The following is a 19,753-nucleotide window of genomic DNA, read 5'->3' on the forward strand; positions in this document are numbered from 1 at the left end:
GCATTTAATTCACTAATTACAGTGCTACTTAAAAATACCTTGCTTGGCCTTCTGTGTTGTTGGGAGATTCACAATTCTGGGTAAGTAGCCCTTAATGGTGAAATGTTTCATAATCTCTGCAGTTTATTGCTGTACCTTGCTCAACACTCATGTTTATTTTTAGGAAAAGATATTGGTGAGATACAGATAGAAAATTATGCTGAAAGGTCCTAATGGTTAAGAATTTTATGTTGAAGGTTAGTGGAAAAGTCTTTAATTAGCTGCAGAGTTTGAATATTGAGGCAACTGTGTAGACTTGGGATGTGTCTCTGCATAGATACCTCTCGACTGTAGTGACACACATAAAGATTATCCATCTATATTGATTTATTTTGTACCTGTTTACCCTCCCCTCCACAGATCTTGGTCCTGGATTGTGTTTTTTGGGTGTCTAGTGATTGCTTATTGACATTCCACATTTGTCTGTGTGTGTGGTAAGTAGAAACCAGATATTGTTTTATTACATACCCCTTGTTAAAACACTTTGCATTAAGAATGTCCATACTGTTTTTTGTTTTTTTTTCTTTTCTTTTTCTAATACCTTTATTTGAAATGTGGTTTTTCAGACCCTACCTTAAAGACACATTAACACTCTGTGCTTGAGTCATTAAGGAGAGCAAAGGATAAAAAATAAGTAAATGTTCTAGTGGACAAAGCATGTTACAATGTAAGGGGTCAATGTTTTTTTATTTTTGGAACAAAACATAAATATCTTCACATTTAAAAGATCAGTGGTCAAATCATGTGCAAGCTTAGTCAAGGGTTGATTATCTAAGGTATGGTAATTCAAAATGGGAATATGAATAGACATGGTCTGGTGTGTTACTGAAATGGTTGATATGTGTAATAATAGGGGAAAAACCATGGCTACCTGTATTTTACCTTTACAATGTGTGTAGAAAGTATAGCTTCATGCCTCTAAGTTTAGCCTTAATGTCTTTAGCTAAATGCACGTTAATGGGGTAGTTTAAATCTACAGCCTAATGTGGCAACATAATTGATGTTTGGTTTTTCTACAGTTTATTGATCAGCACATATAGTGTTGAGAAGTGCACATTATTGACACTTTATTTGTTTTTCTTATATCTACAGCCTTTAGATTACACTTGGCCTGCAGTGCTGGCTTTTCTGCCATTGCACTTCCTTTTGGAGTTGGTGGATGTTGCCATGGTGAAGGGTGTTGTCAAATGTAAGTAGTATAGTGCTATCTGCACTAAAATGTGATTGGCCAGTGTGTGTGCTCCATACAATAATGTCGTCGTTACTAAGCCTGCAATGTGTGGTTGCACAAACAAAACATATGGGCAGATGCTAGCTATGTAACATATGGGTTTGGTGTTTCAAATTAAGTCAAATAGTGCATTCAGAATCCTAGGTATAGTCCAAACACACAAGCCATTATTGTACACTATAATATTACCGGCTTTTTTACACATACCAATACAGTGCTCAACCTCTTGATATCAAAATGCAAGTTGTCACAGGGTGTGTTGGCGTGGATTTTGGATCCATGTTGTTGAATTTCTCCAGAGCTTCAAGCCTGCTTATGTCTCTTCAGTCTGGCCAGATTGTCATCTCTTAATCCAAGGAACTTTTACACACACAGACCATTACCTTGTTTGCTTTGTTTTTGTCAGCACGTTTGAATTCATATATGTAATAAATCTAGCCTATGCTGCAAATGTGTCAGCAATCAGTTGTCATGCCATTTTGTACCATTACTACAGTGCACTGATTAATATTTTAATACCCATAAATCCATGTGTAGTGCTTTCAAAACTATTGTGGAACAGGTTTTATTTTAAATGAATATATGAAATCTAGGTGTGGTTATTTTCTCCTTTGCCACAGATACACCATAGCCTACAAACACGCTCAATGGGGTAAATGTAAAGTTTTAGAAAATGTCTATAGTGTGGAGGTTTGTATGTGTGTTTGGTGCTTAGTAGTAAATTGTTTGGACACTTTCAGCTTTTAGAGCGAACATGTGATGTGCGTAGGAATATAGGCATCACATTACAGGTAAATGTATATAAAGAAAGCAAAAATGTTAGCAGTGTCAGGTCACACACTACCAACTTTTGGCCCTTGGCCAAATAGGATAACAATATTTTTCGCTTGTGCTAGTGGCACTTTGTTTCAAAGTGGTCCAACACCCACATGCCAGACACAAACCCCACACTAACAATTATGGGGAATGCATTAGGGCACTAAGCTAGTGGAGTCTTGCTACAAGGCCATAATACCATCACCTAGGGCCTGATTCATTAGTAATCTTCTTATCTTGTGCAAAAGGTAAGATGCTTATTGTTACGAAGAAACAGGGAGATAAGAGTGAAGCAAAGATGGATTTTCATCCTAACGTAAGAAATTCTTCACTTATGCAGTGGATTTTGCTTCTTATCTCCCTTTTCTGAGCATGAACAGAGTGGATTAGCTTAAGATAAGCAAAAAATGACAGATAAGATCCTTAATGAATCAGGCCCCTAGTTTACTAATTGGTCAAGGCAGCTATATGTAAACTTACAGCCAACATAGATACTCCACATGAGAACTAGTTACATTAGTCTGATTACACATTGTTAGGCAGCAGTCACTTGACATGTTTGCTGAACCTGATAATGTAGGTCTCCAATGTTATTGTGGTGTAGAAATGTGAAATTTATTCTCAATACCATTTTCATGTAGATTGCCCTCTGAAAGTGGAAAGTAGTGACAAATTCACATTCCACCTTTTGTTTCTCTTCAAAGTGTGTGTCGTAATACCACCTATGTCTGTTTAAACATGCTAGTCAATGTTAACAATAATTTGCAGCATTTGTCCATGCCTTGGGCAAGGGAAGTACAAAGCCTTAATGTACAGATATCCTCCCTTTAGGATTATGGCTCCATGTTCAAATTCCTTTACCACCATCTAATCCAGGGGTGGGCAAACCTGTCCTCAAGGGCCATATCCAGTTCATGTTTTTAGGATTTCTTTAATCATGTACAGCTGAGTTAATCTATTTGGCTGGGTCAGTAATTATCCCACCTGTTTCTACAGACAGAAATCCTAAAAACATGAACTGGATATGGCCCTTGAGGACAGGTTTGCCCACCCCTGATCTAATCCAAGAGTGTTGGGCCGAGCACACAGTAATTTGAGGGATTAATGTCTGGTAGATATTGTTGATGTTTACATTGTTAGGTGAGGCATCCAGTTTTTTTGGCTTAGAGGGTGAATGTGTGCAATGGGTACCTGTGTCTGTATTGGCAAGAAATCACAACATACCAAGCTTCAAATGATAATATGTTGCCCGTTATATAAAATAGCTTGGCCTTGCATAAATGTTTTCCAAAACTGGAAAGGAGCCAAATCCAAGTGACGTGCCCACTTTAACAATGAATGTATCAGTGTACATTACGTAAGAAACTATAGGGTCTGTTTGTTATAATAATGTATTCAAGGTTCCAGATTGGTTTAAACTATCATGGATTGGGGGGATCAGATCATAGAGTTTGGAAAAGTCTTTATAGGATAGAGGAGTTTGGTGGACAAACTACCTCTTGGAGTCTACTTACTTGTATTACAGAGTGTGCTTCTTTGCCTGACCAAACCATATCTATACTCCAAGCTTTTTCATTTGCGTCTTACATGATTAGTCAGACACACAGCACTACATACACCCTTATAGTGTGTCAAACTGTCACGTTAGTCTGTATTTCTTGATCCGAATCAGGGACCCTTGGGATTACCTGCAGCAAGTCTGAATCTGAACAGAGCAGCCTAGATGATCTTCCTGCTCATGTTCTTGCTGATTGTCCAATCTAGCAGGGGAATGAGCAGTCTGAGAATGTGGGCACAAACACTGATTTTGTAATGCAGCCAGAAACACTGGGGCCAATAACTATCCACTGGAGAGAAGTGTGTTCAGGCAATGAACAGATCACAGCAGCAGCTTTAAATAGTTTGTCCCAAGAAACTATTGGCTGAGCACTTAATGGGATCACAGGTGCTGAATCTGGTTGATCTGGAATGATCACCTGACTGCATCCAAGATGCCTGTGCACATGCAGCAGAACAAACAGTGTGTGTTTGATTACAAACGGAGCTGTGGAGGACGGGAATGTTGCTGACGACCAGAAGGCACCCAGGTAGCCGTGATATGACAGCGGCTGATGGGGTAAGTGCACCTAAGATCCAAATGTGAGACCCAACCTATATGTGCTTAGTGCAATAAGGTCATGAGGTTACATGTAAACAACTGTTATGCTAAATGACGTCCAGTGTACCACACACTGTGCATTAGCAATATTCTTAAATACAAATCCCTTATTAGATTTTTAGAATTAGCACAGATTCTTACCTGTACAAAATAGTAGTTAACAATATTTGTCCTGTGCCATCATGGGAAAAAAATAAAATAAATTTATTTTGGTTACCTTAACACCTGTCTTTTGTGGCTCCTTTGTGTCAGGTTACAGTTTGTAAATGCAATACTTTCTTGACAGAATGATTTGCCCTACCTCTAAAGGGGCACTGTAGTTGCACGTTGTGTTTGCAATTATTTAGTCAGGCAAATAAAGAAACACTGGCAAAAGCATTAAGAAGCTTACCTTGATATACTTCTTGTTTAAGTCTTCTTCAGCAAACCATGGGCCAGAATCATTCTGGAAAGGTAAGGCAAAGTAACTAAGCAAGGGCAAAGCATGTGAGTTTGGAGGGGGATGTAAACCAAAAATGTCATTGGAGATGTAATTTTGGGGTAGGAGAGGTCCTACCTGACATGAACATTTCAGTGTACAAATAAGCTATCAAGTATTTGTGCGCTACATTGGGATACAGACATTTATTTTTTTTCGTGCTCTAAACCTATTGCTAATTTGCACCACTTGCATTTTAAAAGGCTTTTGAGCAGCATTCAGAAATATGTATCCTTGACATCTAGGTTCATTACTCAATCAGGGCCATGGCATGGTTTTGGTCAGCACACTGATATTAGATACATATTTGTTTGAATACGTTAATGAATCAGCCAGTTTGTTTGGAGATTATACTTTGGTTAGACTAAAAAACATTATGGAATCTGCCGTACAAAATAAATACACATTTCAGTAGTAGGAATTTTTTTATTACAAAAAAAAAAATATATACATATTTTCGTCATATATTAAACTATGTTTATTAGGTTAAAACAATACAAATTATTTTTTCCGTGTCTTTTTAAAGGGGGTTGGAAGGGAGGCTCCCCTACTCCGACTTCTTGTCACCCGTGATGTAGAGGAGTCAGAGGAACCAGGCAATGGGGCAAGGCAAGCGGGTTGTGTCCGACGAGGTGAAGGTGCAGGGTCAGGGGATGGGGATGGGGCCACGACAGGCGAGGGGGAAGTGGGCACAACAGGGGATTGGCCATAGCCACAGCCACGAGCAAAGGCTAAACACATAAGACGACATAGTTCGGGGTCAGGGAGGGCGGAGGCGACGGACACATCAGGGAGGGCGGAGGCGACGGACACATCAGGGAGGGCGGAGGCGACGGACACATCAGGGAGGGCGGAGGCGACGGACACATCAGGGAGGGCGGAGGCGACGGACACATCAGGGAGGGCGGAGGCGACGGACACATCAGGGAGGGCGGAGGCGACGGACAACTGGGTATGGGGGCTGCCGAACAAATAATCTGAGCTGGGTGAAGGGATTGTGCCGGAGGTGCGTTGGGAGTGGGCATGCAAGATATCACCCAGGAGTGTTGCAATATTTGTCACTGAAGTATTTAAATTATCCATTTTGGTGGCGAGTGTCGTCAGTAAAGAGGTGTGTGTGCTCATGAAAACGGAGAGTGTGTTAGTGAGACTGGTGATTTGCTGATCCGTGTGTTGGACAGTGCTTGATATTTGTGACAGGTGAACATTCTGTGCAACAGTGACGTCTTTAAGATTTTGGGCTGCGTGTGCGAGTGTCCGCTGCCTTACATATTCAGCTGGAGGCAGCTGAGGCTCCTCCACATCACGGGCAACTTCATCATCCACTGGTGAAGCAGGCGCCTGCTGCTCACATGCTGTAGAGAGATAATAAGTAAAATAAAGTAATTAGAATCAATGAGTAAGGTGCGATATTATATTGGCAAAAACATCTTACAACGCGTGATGTAGCATTGGTAAAGTGTCAGCTTCCCTTGAATGTGCTAGCAGCCCTTTCCGCTCCCCAAATACATACATTGCCACTTATGGTCTGACATTTTAGGATGAGCCCTACATATTGAGACCATTTGTCTTCAGTGTGTAAATTTAATTTCCTACTATGTGATAGGCAAACACATTGTGCAATTGAAGTTTACCTTCACACACACATCCTGAGAGTTGACACTTTTACTCAGACAGATACAAAGCTTTACAGACATTAAGTAAGCAAACTCATCATGTACCTAGTAGAGCGGCCTCTCCTGTTCGGGATGGGCTAGAGCCAGTGTCTATGTCGCCCACCCCAACTATCTCCACCAGGGCTATTGCAGCCCTCGCCCGCTCCTCGAGGGGTGTTAAAATAGCACGTAGTCGAGGCCCCCCACCAGTGCCTTGAGCATGCCTGTGAATCTCAACAAGCTTCGTTTTCAGGCGTCCTTTATAGTCAGCCCATCTGTGGAATAGACAAACATTATTGCCTCACATAGTACCTTCAACTAAAAATGACACATTTTTCAATAAAAATACATTGCACGTTTGCTAATCACACCAATTTAACCTTCACATACAGTAATACAGATTTTGCTCTTTTGAAGCGCGGATAATGTGGTAAACATATTATGTCAATGTGACCAAGGGCCATGGTGTTAGTTTCTGGAAACAAAGGGCCTGATCAACAAATGCATTGGAGACACAAGGGGGTTTCACCTCACAGGTGACTAATGCTACTATGTCACAATATCCATATTTATCTCTAGCGATATCTATATATATTATTTGACAAATAGACACAGTCAGTAAAGTTAAATAGGGCTATAATTTTTAGATTTAATTCGTACCTTTTCTGTACTTCAACCTTTGTACGCTCATACGGAGATATTTCATTGATGAGCCTTGTGATTTCCTGCCAATGCGTTTGGCGCTCGCGTCCGGTTATTTGCCGGTTCCCACTGTGGAACCTCGCCAGAACCCCTTCTACCAGCACCTCCAGCTCCTCCTCTATGAAATTGTTTTTACGCCTAGTTGGCAGCCCTGGTGCCTCCACATTACTTGGGCCAGCATCAGACATATTCCTATTTCAAAGATAAGTTGTGTCTTTATAGGCAATGCACACAGTCAGGTGGTGATACAGAATCTAAGCACATCCACCCCTACATAAGGTACAATTTCACAAACTTCTAACAAGGTCTAAAACACATGCCCCTTATTATAATAAACATTGTGGTTTGTCTATTTAACGGCCATTTAGTTTGACCACTGCATTTTGACTGACATATTAGTCAAATACTATAGCAACATTCTCCTACTACTACTACTACTCGTCACTTTTCAAACCATAAAATTGGTTTACAGGTTAGCAACACACCAAAATTAAGGATATCACTCAGTTGCAAACCCTATATTGTGTAATTATTATTAATATTTGGTTACAAATCAGCCAGCAACACACTTAAGTGTGTACTCCAAATGCAATTGTGGAGGTATGTGGGCAAAATAAGTGTATACATTTGGACCCATGTGTCCATCAATGCAATGAGCTAGTTATTATGCCGTTGAACATGGATAAGGTTCAAAAGAACTTGGCATACTGTAGGCTACTATTGAAAACTTTACATGTTAAATGTGAGGCCAGGGGCCCTTTGCTTACCAGTTTTTTTTACATTCCGCCCACACATATTGCAGAGCAAACAGTTTACTACATTAGGAGATAAAAATATTTTTGAACTATCCAGAAATTTCAGATAAATTCTTATACTTACTTTTCTCCAAAGTTTGGCACAAAAGACAAAAAATATTTTGATAGTCAACTGGGTAATGCGTGGTATGGCCTGCAATAAAAAAACCAAATTAATTTTTATAAGCAAGGAAAGGTAATGTGGTAAACAAAGCTAACCTCCTAATTTGATTATGGATAAGGTTCAAAAGAACTTAGCATACTGTAGGCTGAAAACTTTATTGCAGAGCAAACAGTTTGCTACATTAGGAGAACACAAAAAATAATAAAATCTTACAATCTCTGATTTAGTTTGGTACTTACTGTTTGTTGTTGGCTTCTTAGACCAATCATCCAAATGTAATGAAATCTTGATTGTGCTCTATCCAGGCTAAAAAGCGAATGAACAGGCACTAGACCAAAGCACAGGTGGGTTTAAATGGAGTGTTGAATTAATAAACCAGGTGTACACTCTTCTTCCTAATTGCGGAGCACACTGTACTCGTCTCAGTGCAGGCGCCCGCCATGTTCTTGGTGGGAGAGACAATCAGAGTCACAACACAGGTGTGTGAAAGCTCCACGTGTGACGTGAGCACGCCCATACGTGCTCAGCGAACCAATCAGAACGCAGAGGCCCCCATTTTGTGTTATAGACATTATACCAAAATGAGGGCTGCAATTTTCACCAGGCGTGAGTTGAGAGTTCTTGCAGAGGGTATGGACAATGTACCCTCTGGAAGGTATGTGTCCAACGAGGTGAAGGTGCGGGCCTATCAAAGGGTCCGCAGACACCTCCGCCTCCGATATAACATTCGGTGAAGCACCGTTCAGCTCCAACGGCGGTGGAGCGATCTCCGGCGCCGCCAGCCCCAGCTTCTGGAGGAGCTCCGTAGGGAGATCAGAATAAGTGAGTTCTCTACTAATCGCAAAAAAAAATCAACATATTTGCTCTATGGCCCTGATTCATGAAGGATCCTTAACTTGAGAAACTTCTTATTTCAGTCTCCTGGACAAAACCATGTTACAATGCAAGGGGTGCAAATTAGTGTTCTGTTTTGCACATAAGTTAAATACTGACTGTTTTTTCATTTAGCACACAGATACTTGATAGATTATTTGAACACGGAAGTTTAAAGTTGATATTTGTGTGCTACATGAAAAAACAGTCAGTATTTAATTTATGCTCAAAACAGATTACTAATTTGCACCCCTTGCATTGTAACATGGTTTTGTCCAGGAGACTGAAATAAGAAGTTTCTCAAGTTAAGGATCCTTCATGAATCAGGCCCTATGTTTGTAAATATGTTCACCCTAAACACCTGACATGGCCTACATAACAATGTGCAAGCACACTATAAAGGTCATGCCCCTTCCAGTGCACCCAATAAGCTTTGGCTCCTGTGTCCTAAATTTGTGTGCTATCCATTTACTGCCCTAAATGTTTTTGTGTGACAATTTTTACCAATAAGTGTGGTTTAGGAAATCAGGCATTCTAAGTCTTGACCCGAGTGCTGTAACTTGCTAGTCTAACCTTAAAAACATTTTGGAGTGGAAGATGTGTTGTCATTATTGGGTCAAGATTTAAAAGGTACGTTTCAAAGACAAAACACCTTAGTGTTTAGACTGATTTTTGCAAGCTCCCATAAGATGCAAACAGATTAGATAGTGTGCTAGATATAGCTAATCAATCATTACTTAACTGCCTATTTAGACTCTTTTAGACTGTAAGGTACTCCCAACAAAGGGTGATTTCCAAAGTATACTCAACATTTAAAGATTTTGACCTCCATCCACTAATTCGGTGGTCCTGTAAAGAGAGAACTAATTGACCAGGGCCAAGGGAGTTTGCTGACTTAAAAGCACCTACATGAAAAAAACATACTACGGGCAAATGTGAACAAAACCTAATTAGGCGGCCAGTAGTATGTTTGGGGAGTGTGGTAGACAACACATGCAAATATGGAGCAAGCCTCCAAACTCCACACATATGAAACTATCATCAGGGAGTTGAACTCCTGACCCCAGTGCTGTGAGAGCAAAGTGCTGACCACTAGGCCACTGCGAAATTCCACATCTATGTAAAATACCAAAACTTGTGCCAGGTCATCATCATATGCATTTTTTAATATAGTGCCACTAATTCCACAGCACTGTACAGACAACTCATTCACATCAGTCCCTGCCCCATTGGAGCTTACAGTTTAAATTGCCTAATATAGACAGAGAGACGAGGGTAAATTTTGATTGCAGCCAATTAACCTACCAGTATGTAGTGTGGAAGCCCACGCAAACACAAAGATACAAACTCCACACAGATAAGGCCATGGTCAGGAATTGAACTCATGACCCCAGTGCTGTGAGGCAGACGTGCTAACCACTAGACCACTGTGCTGGGCTGACAAGTCATGTGAAATGCTTTGTGTTCATCATGTTTACCTCCTTGCATTGTTAGTAGCAAATATTTATGCCTGCTGACAATGTAAAGTTGATTAAATATGTATGATCACCTGATTGTCAAAATACTATAATTTTTTTCAAATGGTGATTGTGTTAACATGTCCTTTTGTTTATATTTCCTTTTTTCAAACAGACCGGGCACGCTGGGAACGCCGCCAAGGCCGCCGGGCATTCGTCGAGGCGCAGGCAGCTGAGGAGGAGGAGGAGCAGCAGCCAGTGGCGGTGGCAGTGCCACTGTCATCGGAGGAGGAGGAGGATGCAGTGGCAGTGTCGGAGGAGGCGGTGCCAGTGGCAGTGTCGGAGGAGGAGGCGGTGGCAGTGGCAATGGCAGTGGAGGAGGAGGAGGCGGTGCCAGTGCCGGTGGCAGTGGAGGAGCTGGAGGCGGTGGCAGTGCCGGTGCCAGTGGCAGCAGCGGTGGAGGAGGACGAGGAGCAGGCTGACCGGGAGCCCCAGGATTTTGCGGACTCCACATCGGGCAGCCAAGAGGCAGTGGAGTTGGAAGATTGTAAGTATTTGCGATAAGTGAGGGACATAGTTATATAAGATTGACATGTGCATTATACTTGTACATAATCCCTGCTGTGACATATGTTGATTAAATGGTGCCTTAAATGCCACAGGTTGAACACTTATAATATCTGCCTATACATTTTAGGCGCATTAAACACTCAAACCACAGCCATAGCCATCTTAACACATGGGCACGCAGGGCATTGGGCAAAAAAATGTGGCCGCTAGCCTGGTCAACTCGTCAGTATATTAATGACTTGTTTATAAAATCTAATATACACCAAAATCGTTGGAATTCCTGTGAGTGATTGTATAAGTAGTGGCCCATGTAGTGCATAGACCTGGGGCCAATAATGCTGGATAAGACAACCCTGTACATGGCCCTCTCCCCGTGGCTCACCAGAATTTAGTACATTGATTCGAATGCCTTCTCAATGTCTAATGTGCGTGCAAATGGTTTTGTGGCCAGAGGCATAACTTTTGGAAGTAATGTAACAGTAAACATCTCTAGTAAATCCTGTCTGTTTGATGAAATATGTATCCATGTATGTAATGTTTAATTTCTGATTTCTTTCAGCACCCACTGAGGAAGCTGCCAATTGGGCTCCACCACCACCCACCGCAGCAGAACTTATGGCCCACATGGGTGAAATAGCGGACGACCTGGAAGGCCTCCACCTACATTTGGCAAATATAGTAGCCAACATTCGCTTCAAATTGGCGTACTGGGGGTCATTTCAATGATAAATTTTTTGTATTTTTTTTTCTGATGTAAATAGTTCATAAACATTGTTGCGTTGTACAAATATATACGTTTATCAAAAAACAAACCTTGGTGTGTGTTTATTCATCTCATTACACAACATGTGGGTATAAATAATAGTCCGAAAAGAGTAATGAAGAAAGATGTTTTGCTTATAACATCATTTGTATAGCACAAAAGGATTTCTTTAGCTGCTTGCATGTTATCCAAAAGTAACGTGCCCTCCACGAACAAGCCACCCCTATAAGAGGTATTGCATCTGTAGGCCCTGTGTGCAAGATAAAATCCAAAAATGTCAAACGCTCTAGCTAGTTACCAATTCCCCCAAATACATATGTCATTGTAGTGATAGTCCAAGGTTACATTCAAGTAACAGCAAAGCCAGTGACACATTGAAGAGAGCCTCGAAAGTGTACCCAGAAGTGGCGTCAGTGGTGTAAGGCAGAAGTGCAAGCGAGGCAAAGGACCATGGTACTGGAGTGTGGAGAGCGGCCTGTTTGGATACAGCTGAGTACATGACATAACGTGTACGCCATGGATCCAGATGAAAGTCTATTTGCTGACAATGTAGCATTTACCTCCAAGGAAGCTGTCACCTACAACGCCCCCCCCCCTCTTAGTCCATTTAGAATACTCAATGTCAGCATGCACCTAATACTGTGCATGTGAAGTATAGGCTGTGAGGCTTCTTGGATTTTCCCTCCAAATATTTACTTTCAATACAGTATAAATCAGAGGGCATATTTTACAATATGGTTGAGCGTGTATAACAAATGCAAAATAAAAAAAGAAAGCATTGTGTCCCATTTCTTGTTAGGATAATGATTCCAGTCCACACATTAGTTATGGGTATGCTCAGTATTTGAACTCATGTCTGCTGTGTTGTGAGTCCAAAGTGCTAACCAGTGAGCTACCTGTGAGATTGGTATTTTGTAAGTAATTTGTGTGAATAATGTAGAGTAGTATTAAGTGTGAGGTGTCTGTGTAGCACGCATGCTGTATTGTTGGTGTTGTCTGTGTATTTTCATGTCTCAGGTTGGGGTAGCGGGTAGCTGTCCCCATTTGCATACAGTCATTCCTGAGTTGTAATCCAGACAGAAACCCTTCCTCTGTGTGGAGGTTGTATACACTCTTGTGTGTATCCTTTATGGAAGAGTATGCTATGCATTCATTTTGCTGAAAAGGCAAAGATGTATTCACACCACATACATATTAATACATTCGTTATTCATGTGTTTTTAATGTAGCCATGTGCATGCATTTTGCATACTATACGGCGACTTGAAATCGAAGAAATCCTAAACACAGATCGTGAGCAATGTGTTTTTTACAAGTGTGTATTAGGTTAATTAGTAGCAAAGGAAAAACAACCGTCCAGAGTGTTGCACATCATTGTTATTTGTCAGTGATTAATGAGTAGAGAGCTATGTCGTAAAAATAAGCCCCAGGCATTTATGTTGTGTTGTGTGTAAACAAACTGTTGGTCCCTCCCACAGTGGGCGTGAGGTTTGCATTGCTTGGCTTGTCATCAATCAGTTGAGAGCCGTCGCTTATGCGTGTAGCATGTTTAAAGATCCGCAGGTGGGTGTGTTTTCTAACGTTTGCGCTGCTTATTTCCGTCACTTAGACCACATGGGGGTGTGTTTTTGCTGTTTGAGGTGCTTATTTCGGTTTACGTCACTCAAAGTATGCAAGGCAGATGCGTATGCGTTTGCGAACTTTGATGAATCGGGCCCCTAGTTACTGCTCTGTCTCAAAGGTACTTGTTTTTCTGTTATATCAATTGCACCAGCGAGGCAATCTATTTGAATCACGTAGACAATGTACAGTAAGGGTGTGCCAAGCTCACTGCATCCAGCAGCAACGCCTGATTCAAGCTCTGGGCATCTCAAAGGTACGTGTTTTTCTTTTGTGTCGCTTGCCCCAGCTACAGGTCGGGTTCAAGTGCCGATTGATAGTGATGATAGATGTGTATGCAAGTTAGAACATGTGTTTGCTATCAGGAGCAACTGTAAAAATGCATTTAATTTAGAGTAGACATTAGTTACATCCTGATAAATGTATCTTATGGGGGGGGGTAATAGGAAAATAATACTTTTTTAAATGTCTAAATGTTCATATGTATTGGACGTATCCTTAGGTGCATTGTGTCTGTCAAAGTAAAGTGCACCTTGACCCGTATTCATCAAGAGACGTTTATTTAGATCCGCTCTTAGTTGAATGTGCGTATGCTCGAATTAGGCGTGTTTTAAAAAAAACACAATTTACTTTCCTTTTGCGATCCTTGATGAATCAGTCCCAGAATGTGTACAGTTCTAAACATGCAGGTGCGCACACACACACAACATGTATTGGTGCCTTATAAATAAACGGTGATGAATCCCCATTAAATCTTTCACTCTTGTCACAGAGACGTAGGTCAAAGGGCATTTCCCTTTTCTGCCACAGGCTAAGAAGCCTAGTCATCAGACATTCTTCTTCTGTTTTTATTTCCTGCGTAATAAACAATTATGTGGATCTAAGCCTGTGCCTACGTTCATTACACAATGGACAGGAATATTACACATGTTGTTATGGAAGAAAGCTAGATGGGAGGAGAAGAGAAGCAGAAGCTGTCATTGCTACATAGCATGCAACCAAAGGACCAAAAACATGAATTATTTTGTGATGCCAAAATAATTCAGCACTGAGCACTTACTCCGTATATTAGGACAATCTTATCCTCCTAAAAGTGGGCACTTTCACAGTTTCAGTATGTGCAATAACGTAATCTGGAATTAATATCGACATAACACCAATTTTTACACCTATATATCATACTTGCCAACTCTCCCTGAATGTCAGGGAGACTCCCTGAAATATGGCCGATCTTCCTCACTTCCTGAAGAGTCTGGCATTCTCCCTGATGCTGAGCCAGTACAAGACGTGGTTGACTTCGCCATCTGTGGCATGATGACACAGTTTAGAAATTGTGTCCTATGTCCATGTATTGATGCCTATGGAGGTGGCCATTTTCATAAAGAGCAAGATTTAATCAAAGACTGACAGGTAAGACAACATGACTTTAGTCATGGAGACAGAAATGTAAAAGACACTTCAGTCTCTACAGATTCATTAGCTGCTTTTCTTTAATGCATAGTTGCCTACTCTCCCGGAATGTCCGGGAGACTCCCGCATTTCTGGGAGACCTCCCATGCTCCCGGGAGAGCAGGGCAACGTCCCGGTTCCCCCTGCTGTAATTGGCCAAAATTGTGACAATTATTTATGGTGGGGCCAAAATGATGTGATTTGCCAAGCCACGCCCCTGTACGCCCACCTCCCCCAGGATCTCCCTGAAGCCAAGGAGGAAAAGTTGACAAGTATGGTATATATAAATGTTGAAACCATTGAACAATGAAAGTTATATGCATTATAAAAAAAGGGGGGAAAGCAGTATGAAGCCAGCTTAAACCATGCCAAATGAGGAGGGCCTAATGGCTTTATACAGTGGGGAAAAAAGTAAAACAAATGTTAAACTACAAAAATAAGGACTAAAGCAGAAAATATTAAATTAACAAAAATTAAAGAATCCTTTAATTAGATTCTCCCACTTTCTCTATTTACTTTAATGTAAGTTATTTCCTAAAATACTTCAATATTACTACTTTCCCCACTGAAAGTTATGCCTAATACACAGTCTAAACAGTCAAACAATTTGACTTTCAAGACACTCCATACTTTTATAAACAGGCAAAATGTTTCTCCATAATTTATTTCACTGCAGAGTGGTAAGACCATAAGTAGCAGTGTGGACGACAGTGCATTAAGCAGTCTTAACCACTGTTATAGTTGGTGTATACTTATCCATCTCTGCTGTGAATACTACTAATTCCTTGAACCAGTGCAGAAGCAAGTTTGCACATTTTGGCACACAACCTATGCCCATTTGTGTGACCCTGAGCTGATGATATATGCATTCTTTATCCCAAATCTGTAAATCTGGTTCAAGTCCAAAAGTTATGTATTTTATGATGTATCCCCTTTTCCTTCAAATAAGTTAACACAATTCCTGAACTCTGATCACTTTTACTGTACTGCAGAGTGTGTGATGAGCTACAGTTAACTAACAACTTACAAGAAGTCCCTCTAAGTATTAGCAATCACATTCCTTAGTCTAATATTAAAGAGCAAGTAAAATCATTATTTTACATTAATATGAAAGGGGGTGTGTTACTGTATACATAGCATTTTACACTTAACTAAATATGTCCTCCATGAAGAGTTTGAATGACAACATTATACAGGGGCATGGCCTGCAAAATCATTTTTTTGACCTGCATGATATTCTATAAGGTCACTGTTCTAAAGAATAAGAAAAGAGCTTCAACGTTCTGTAGTGAACTGTAAAATATTGATAGTAAATCTACAGTGGAATGTGTGAGTTACACTGAATAATAGGAAGCCCTGTCCAATAGGCCTGATTATTGGTTATTGCCGAGGGTTGCTCATCACCCTACCCCCACCCTTGATCCAATGTAGGAATGAGGAGGGTTTAGATAATTAGAGGGCATAAAGGACCAGGCTGCCACCCCCCGATAGCATGCTCAGAACATTGGAAAGGGGCTCGCAACTAATCAGATATTCGTTATCATTTATCTAGTACATTCTAGAAAATATGAACAGCCTATGTTTAAAAATAGAGCATTAGATGAGAATACCCCGGTGTTGAAGTCAGATATGGTTCATTAAAACCCCCCATCCAATGGTCAAAGTGGGGGTGTATATGATGGTATGCCATAGAACCACTTCTCCTACTGCTTTCATTGTAAAACTATCAAATTCCATACACTTACATTTTGATTATTTTTTTCATACCGTCACTTCTAAATTCCTATATTGATGACTGCCCTGATCTCTGGAGTTCTTAACATATTCTGTAGTGTAGTGTTATTGTCTGGTGATCACTACTAAGGAAGCACATCATTTGAAAAAGGGGGCTATCCTCTTTAATTAAAGTGTCCCCATACCTTGGATTTATGATGGGCATTACAAAACCTTTCCCTCGTCCTGGACTCCTTAATGTTTTCTGTAATTTTAAGGGGTTAATGTCTGGTGATCATCAAATTAGTGAAGCCATGATAGGGGAGATCCTCCCTCATCCCTGGACTTGATGTTTTCTGTAGAGTAGAGATTACTGTCTGGTGATCACACTGTTCACCAGATAATAAATTCTCAGGAGCCACATAGTTTGAAAGAGGGGACTCCCTTCTTTCAAACGAGGGTACCCCTGAGTAAGTAGGTGCCAGGATTTTTTCTGTAGTGCAGTGGCCTAGTCCTGCCCACTCAGTGACTTTATCATGCACCAGCATGACAACGTCATCCTTCTGCTGCCTCCTTCGCGGCACCCCCAGAAAATTCTGGTGGGGCACTTGTAAGTAGGATTTTTAATCATTTCAACTCCTTGTGTGTGTAAGATGGACCATAAAACTTCATTGTATGTACAGTACGCATTAAGAACATCTTGCTTTATTTATTTAATGTTAAAAAATGGATACAAAATTATTTATTTTCAAAACAGCCATATTTGTATTAATGATTATACTGTTTAGAGTTTCATTTATTTTACAATATAAGTTTGTTTGTATTTGTTCTGATGTGACCTTATACTGCAGTCTGTTCTGCCTGTCTACATAAGACAAGTACCGTTTAGGCAGAGCGTACTTACACCCAGATTCAAACCAAAACATTTAGATTTGAATACGGTTGGAACTACGTTCAAGTTCTGTGCTCTCTTTTAAACTTCAAATTGCGTGCAAGTTGCATTCCAATTTGAATCAGTCCCAAAGTCTTCTGTACATTTTGTGACTATGCCAGCTGCAAATAGCAGTTAACAATCCACTACACCATTGTGCTAGCCTTCTCCTATATGAATATAAAATAATTTCCCCCACCACCACTTCTGTTTGCACTACTGTTTACAGGTGTAGGAGGCAGTACTTTACTTTCTTATCAGACAGAAGGGCGCAGAAGGGACCACACCAATGATCACTCATGGCTTTCTGCTACATGTGCCCTACCTCACACAGAAAGGTCTTTATCCAAAGACAGAACAAAGACTGTCAGTATTTTCACATTTACTTGCCTGCACATGACGCAAATGCAGAAAGAAAATCTTAGAGACCCTTTGTGCTAGTAACATTATTACTTATATGGGCCTAATGTAATGGGATATTAAGTAGAGACAAATGAAACAAATCAGTCTAAATCTATGTAGCCACAGTCAGAGTGGTCATGCATGGATCAAGAAGGCTTTCAGATTTAGAAATACATTATTGAATTTCAAACCTTTTTTTTTTTATTTATGTACAAGGTCAAAATTTGATGTCTGTATGAATCAGAAAAAAATCTGCATTTCTCCTTATCTCTATGGGGAGTGAAGATTACATTTATACAAATAAGTCCTATGTGTATTCTTTCTCATTACAGATCATTTTTCATATAATTAGTCCAGGGAGAAATTAAGATGAGACACTTTCAAAATACAGAGTAACTATTTTATCATGGGATTAACAGCTGCATGTTTACCAAAGAAAAGAATATATCAATATATAAATGGAAACACCATATTTTAATTATGCTTTGTTTTTAATTGGTTTGATTTGTCATGTTATGATATTTTCCAGATTTCGGTATTTTGAATCCTCAGAATAATTTAGCAAGTTCTGAACTAATGCATTAAAAATAAATTTGATAAATAAGGAATGCAGAGTCTGATACACGGAACATAAAGGATAAAGAAATAATTACGCGCTATCTATCTCTCACAAAACATAAGCGAATAATGTGATGAATAAAGTTATACTTAAATTCATCTTGATGCATGAAAAATCTTCAAAGATTCCCATAAAAGAAAAAAAACACACCCCCGTCCCTCCCTTTGGTCCCTGTATACCCCCCCCCCCTTTTTTATACCCTTCAAACTTGAAAAGTTAAAATAACATCTTTGCAATATTAGATAGATAAATATACATTTATCTCCCAAGTGCGAGAGAACCTGTTGTATGTAAACATGTGTTATTTATTTCTGTTTAACCTCTCGAGATTCTGTAATGCATTTTCTATGGGAAAAGATGTTTCTAATAAAAAGTTAAAAAAAAGAAAAAAAACACAATAATAGAGCAATACTATTTTGATATAGATAAATAGTGTCCAATTTAACTCTCATTCATAAAATGTCTCATAATTGCGATATTTCACAATCTATCAACGGAACCGCCGCATAGTAAATATACCTCTTAAGCTCAAAGTCTTTAAGCCATGTGGAATCAAACAATCTAATTTGAAGATCCAGGATATTTTCTTCCTCAGCAAGTGATTTTCAGCATTCCTATACTTCCAACTTTTGTGACTTAAATGTATACCTATGAAATTTATCAGATCTCTTCTCTGAGCAACCATGTTTAATTTTTAAAGATGGTTGAGCTGAGACAGAATATAACTCATTTCCTTTTCTAATGTTCTACAGATGTTCATAAACTCACCTTTTCAATGCTGGTGTAGTTTTCCCTGCATAAAAGAGGCCACATTTGCAGTCTAAAAGATAAATAACATTAGTGAAGCTACAAGTAATAAAGTGATTGATTTTATATGATTGGTTATTAAATGTAAATTTTTGAATCCTGCTTTTATTCTTATTTGTTCTGCAGGCTGAGCAGATCCCACATCTGTGGAATCCCTTAGTTTTAATTATACATACAGTGAATTTTCAAGAAGGCTATCACAAACTAATTTATCTTTTAAATTTACATATCTGCTATAGATAAAAAAACAAAAATGGATTTAAAGGAAGATGATGAGATAAAATATTGTCTTTAAGATTTTCCAGTGTTTGTTTAAAGCTCGTTTTATATGTTTGTGATAACTATTGTATTCTGTAACAAATGCTAAATCAAACTGTCTCTGCTTATTACTCTCCCTCTGATTAGCTTTATTTATTTCATCTTCTGCATTTCCCTTTACTTGAAAATTTTGTTTCATTCGTTCCATTTGATTTCGTAAAGTTTTTTCTTCAGTACAATTTTTTTTCTCAAACGAAGGAATTGGCCAATGAGGATTCCTCTTAACCAATTCTC

At 39.7% G+C, this 19,753-nt stretch overlaps 1 long non-coding RNA gene across 1 annotated transcript; it reads left to right on the plus strand.

Annotated features, from left to right (window-relative positions):
- Positions 1-10,763: 10,763 nt before the first annotated feature.
- LOC142160501 (uncharacterized) lies at positions 10,764-11,709 on the plus strand. Its single transcript, XR_012693243.1, has 2 exons — positions 10,764-10,874; positions 11,457-11,709. It is a non-coding gene; the product is annotated as an uncharacterized LOC142160501 (long non-coding RNA).
- Positions 11,710-19,753: the final 8,044 nt, after the last annotated feature.

Source organism: Mixophyes fleayi, chromosome 6 (genome assembly GCF_038048845.1).
Source record: "Mixophyes fleayi isolate aMixFle1 chromosome 6, aMixFle1.hap1, whole genome shotgun sequence".
Taxonomy (NCBI): domain Eukaryota; kingdom Metazoa; phylum Chordata; class Amphibia; order Anura; family Limnodynastidae; genus Mixophyes; species Mixophyes fleayi.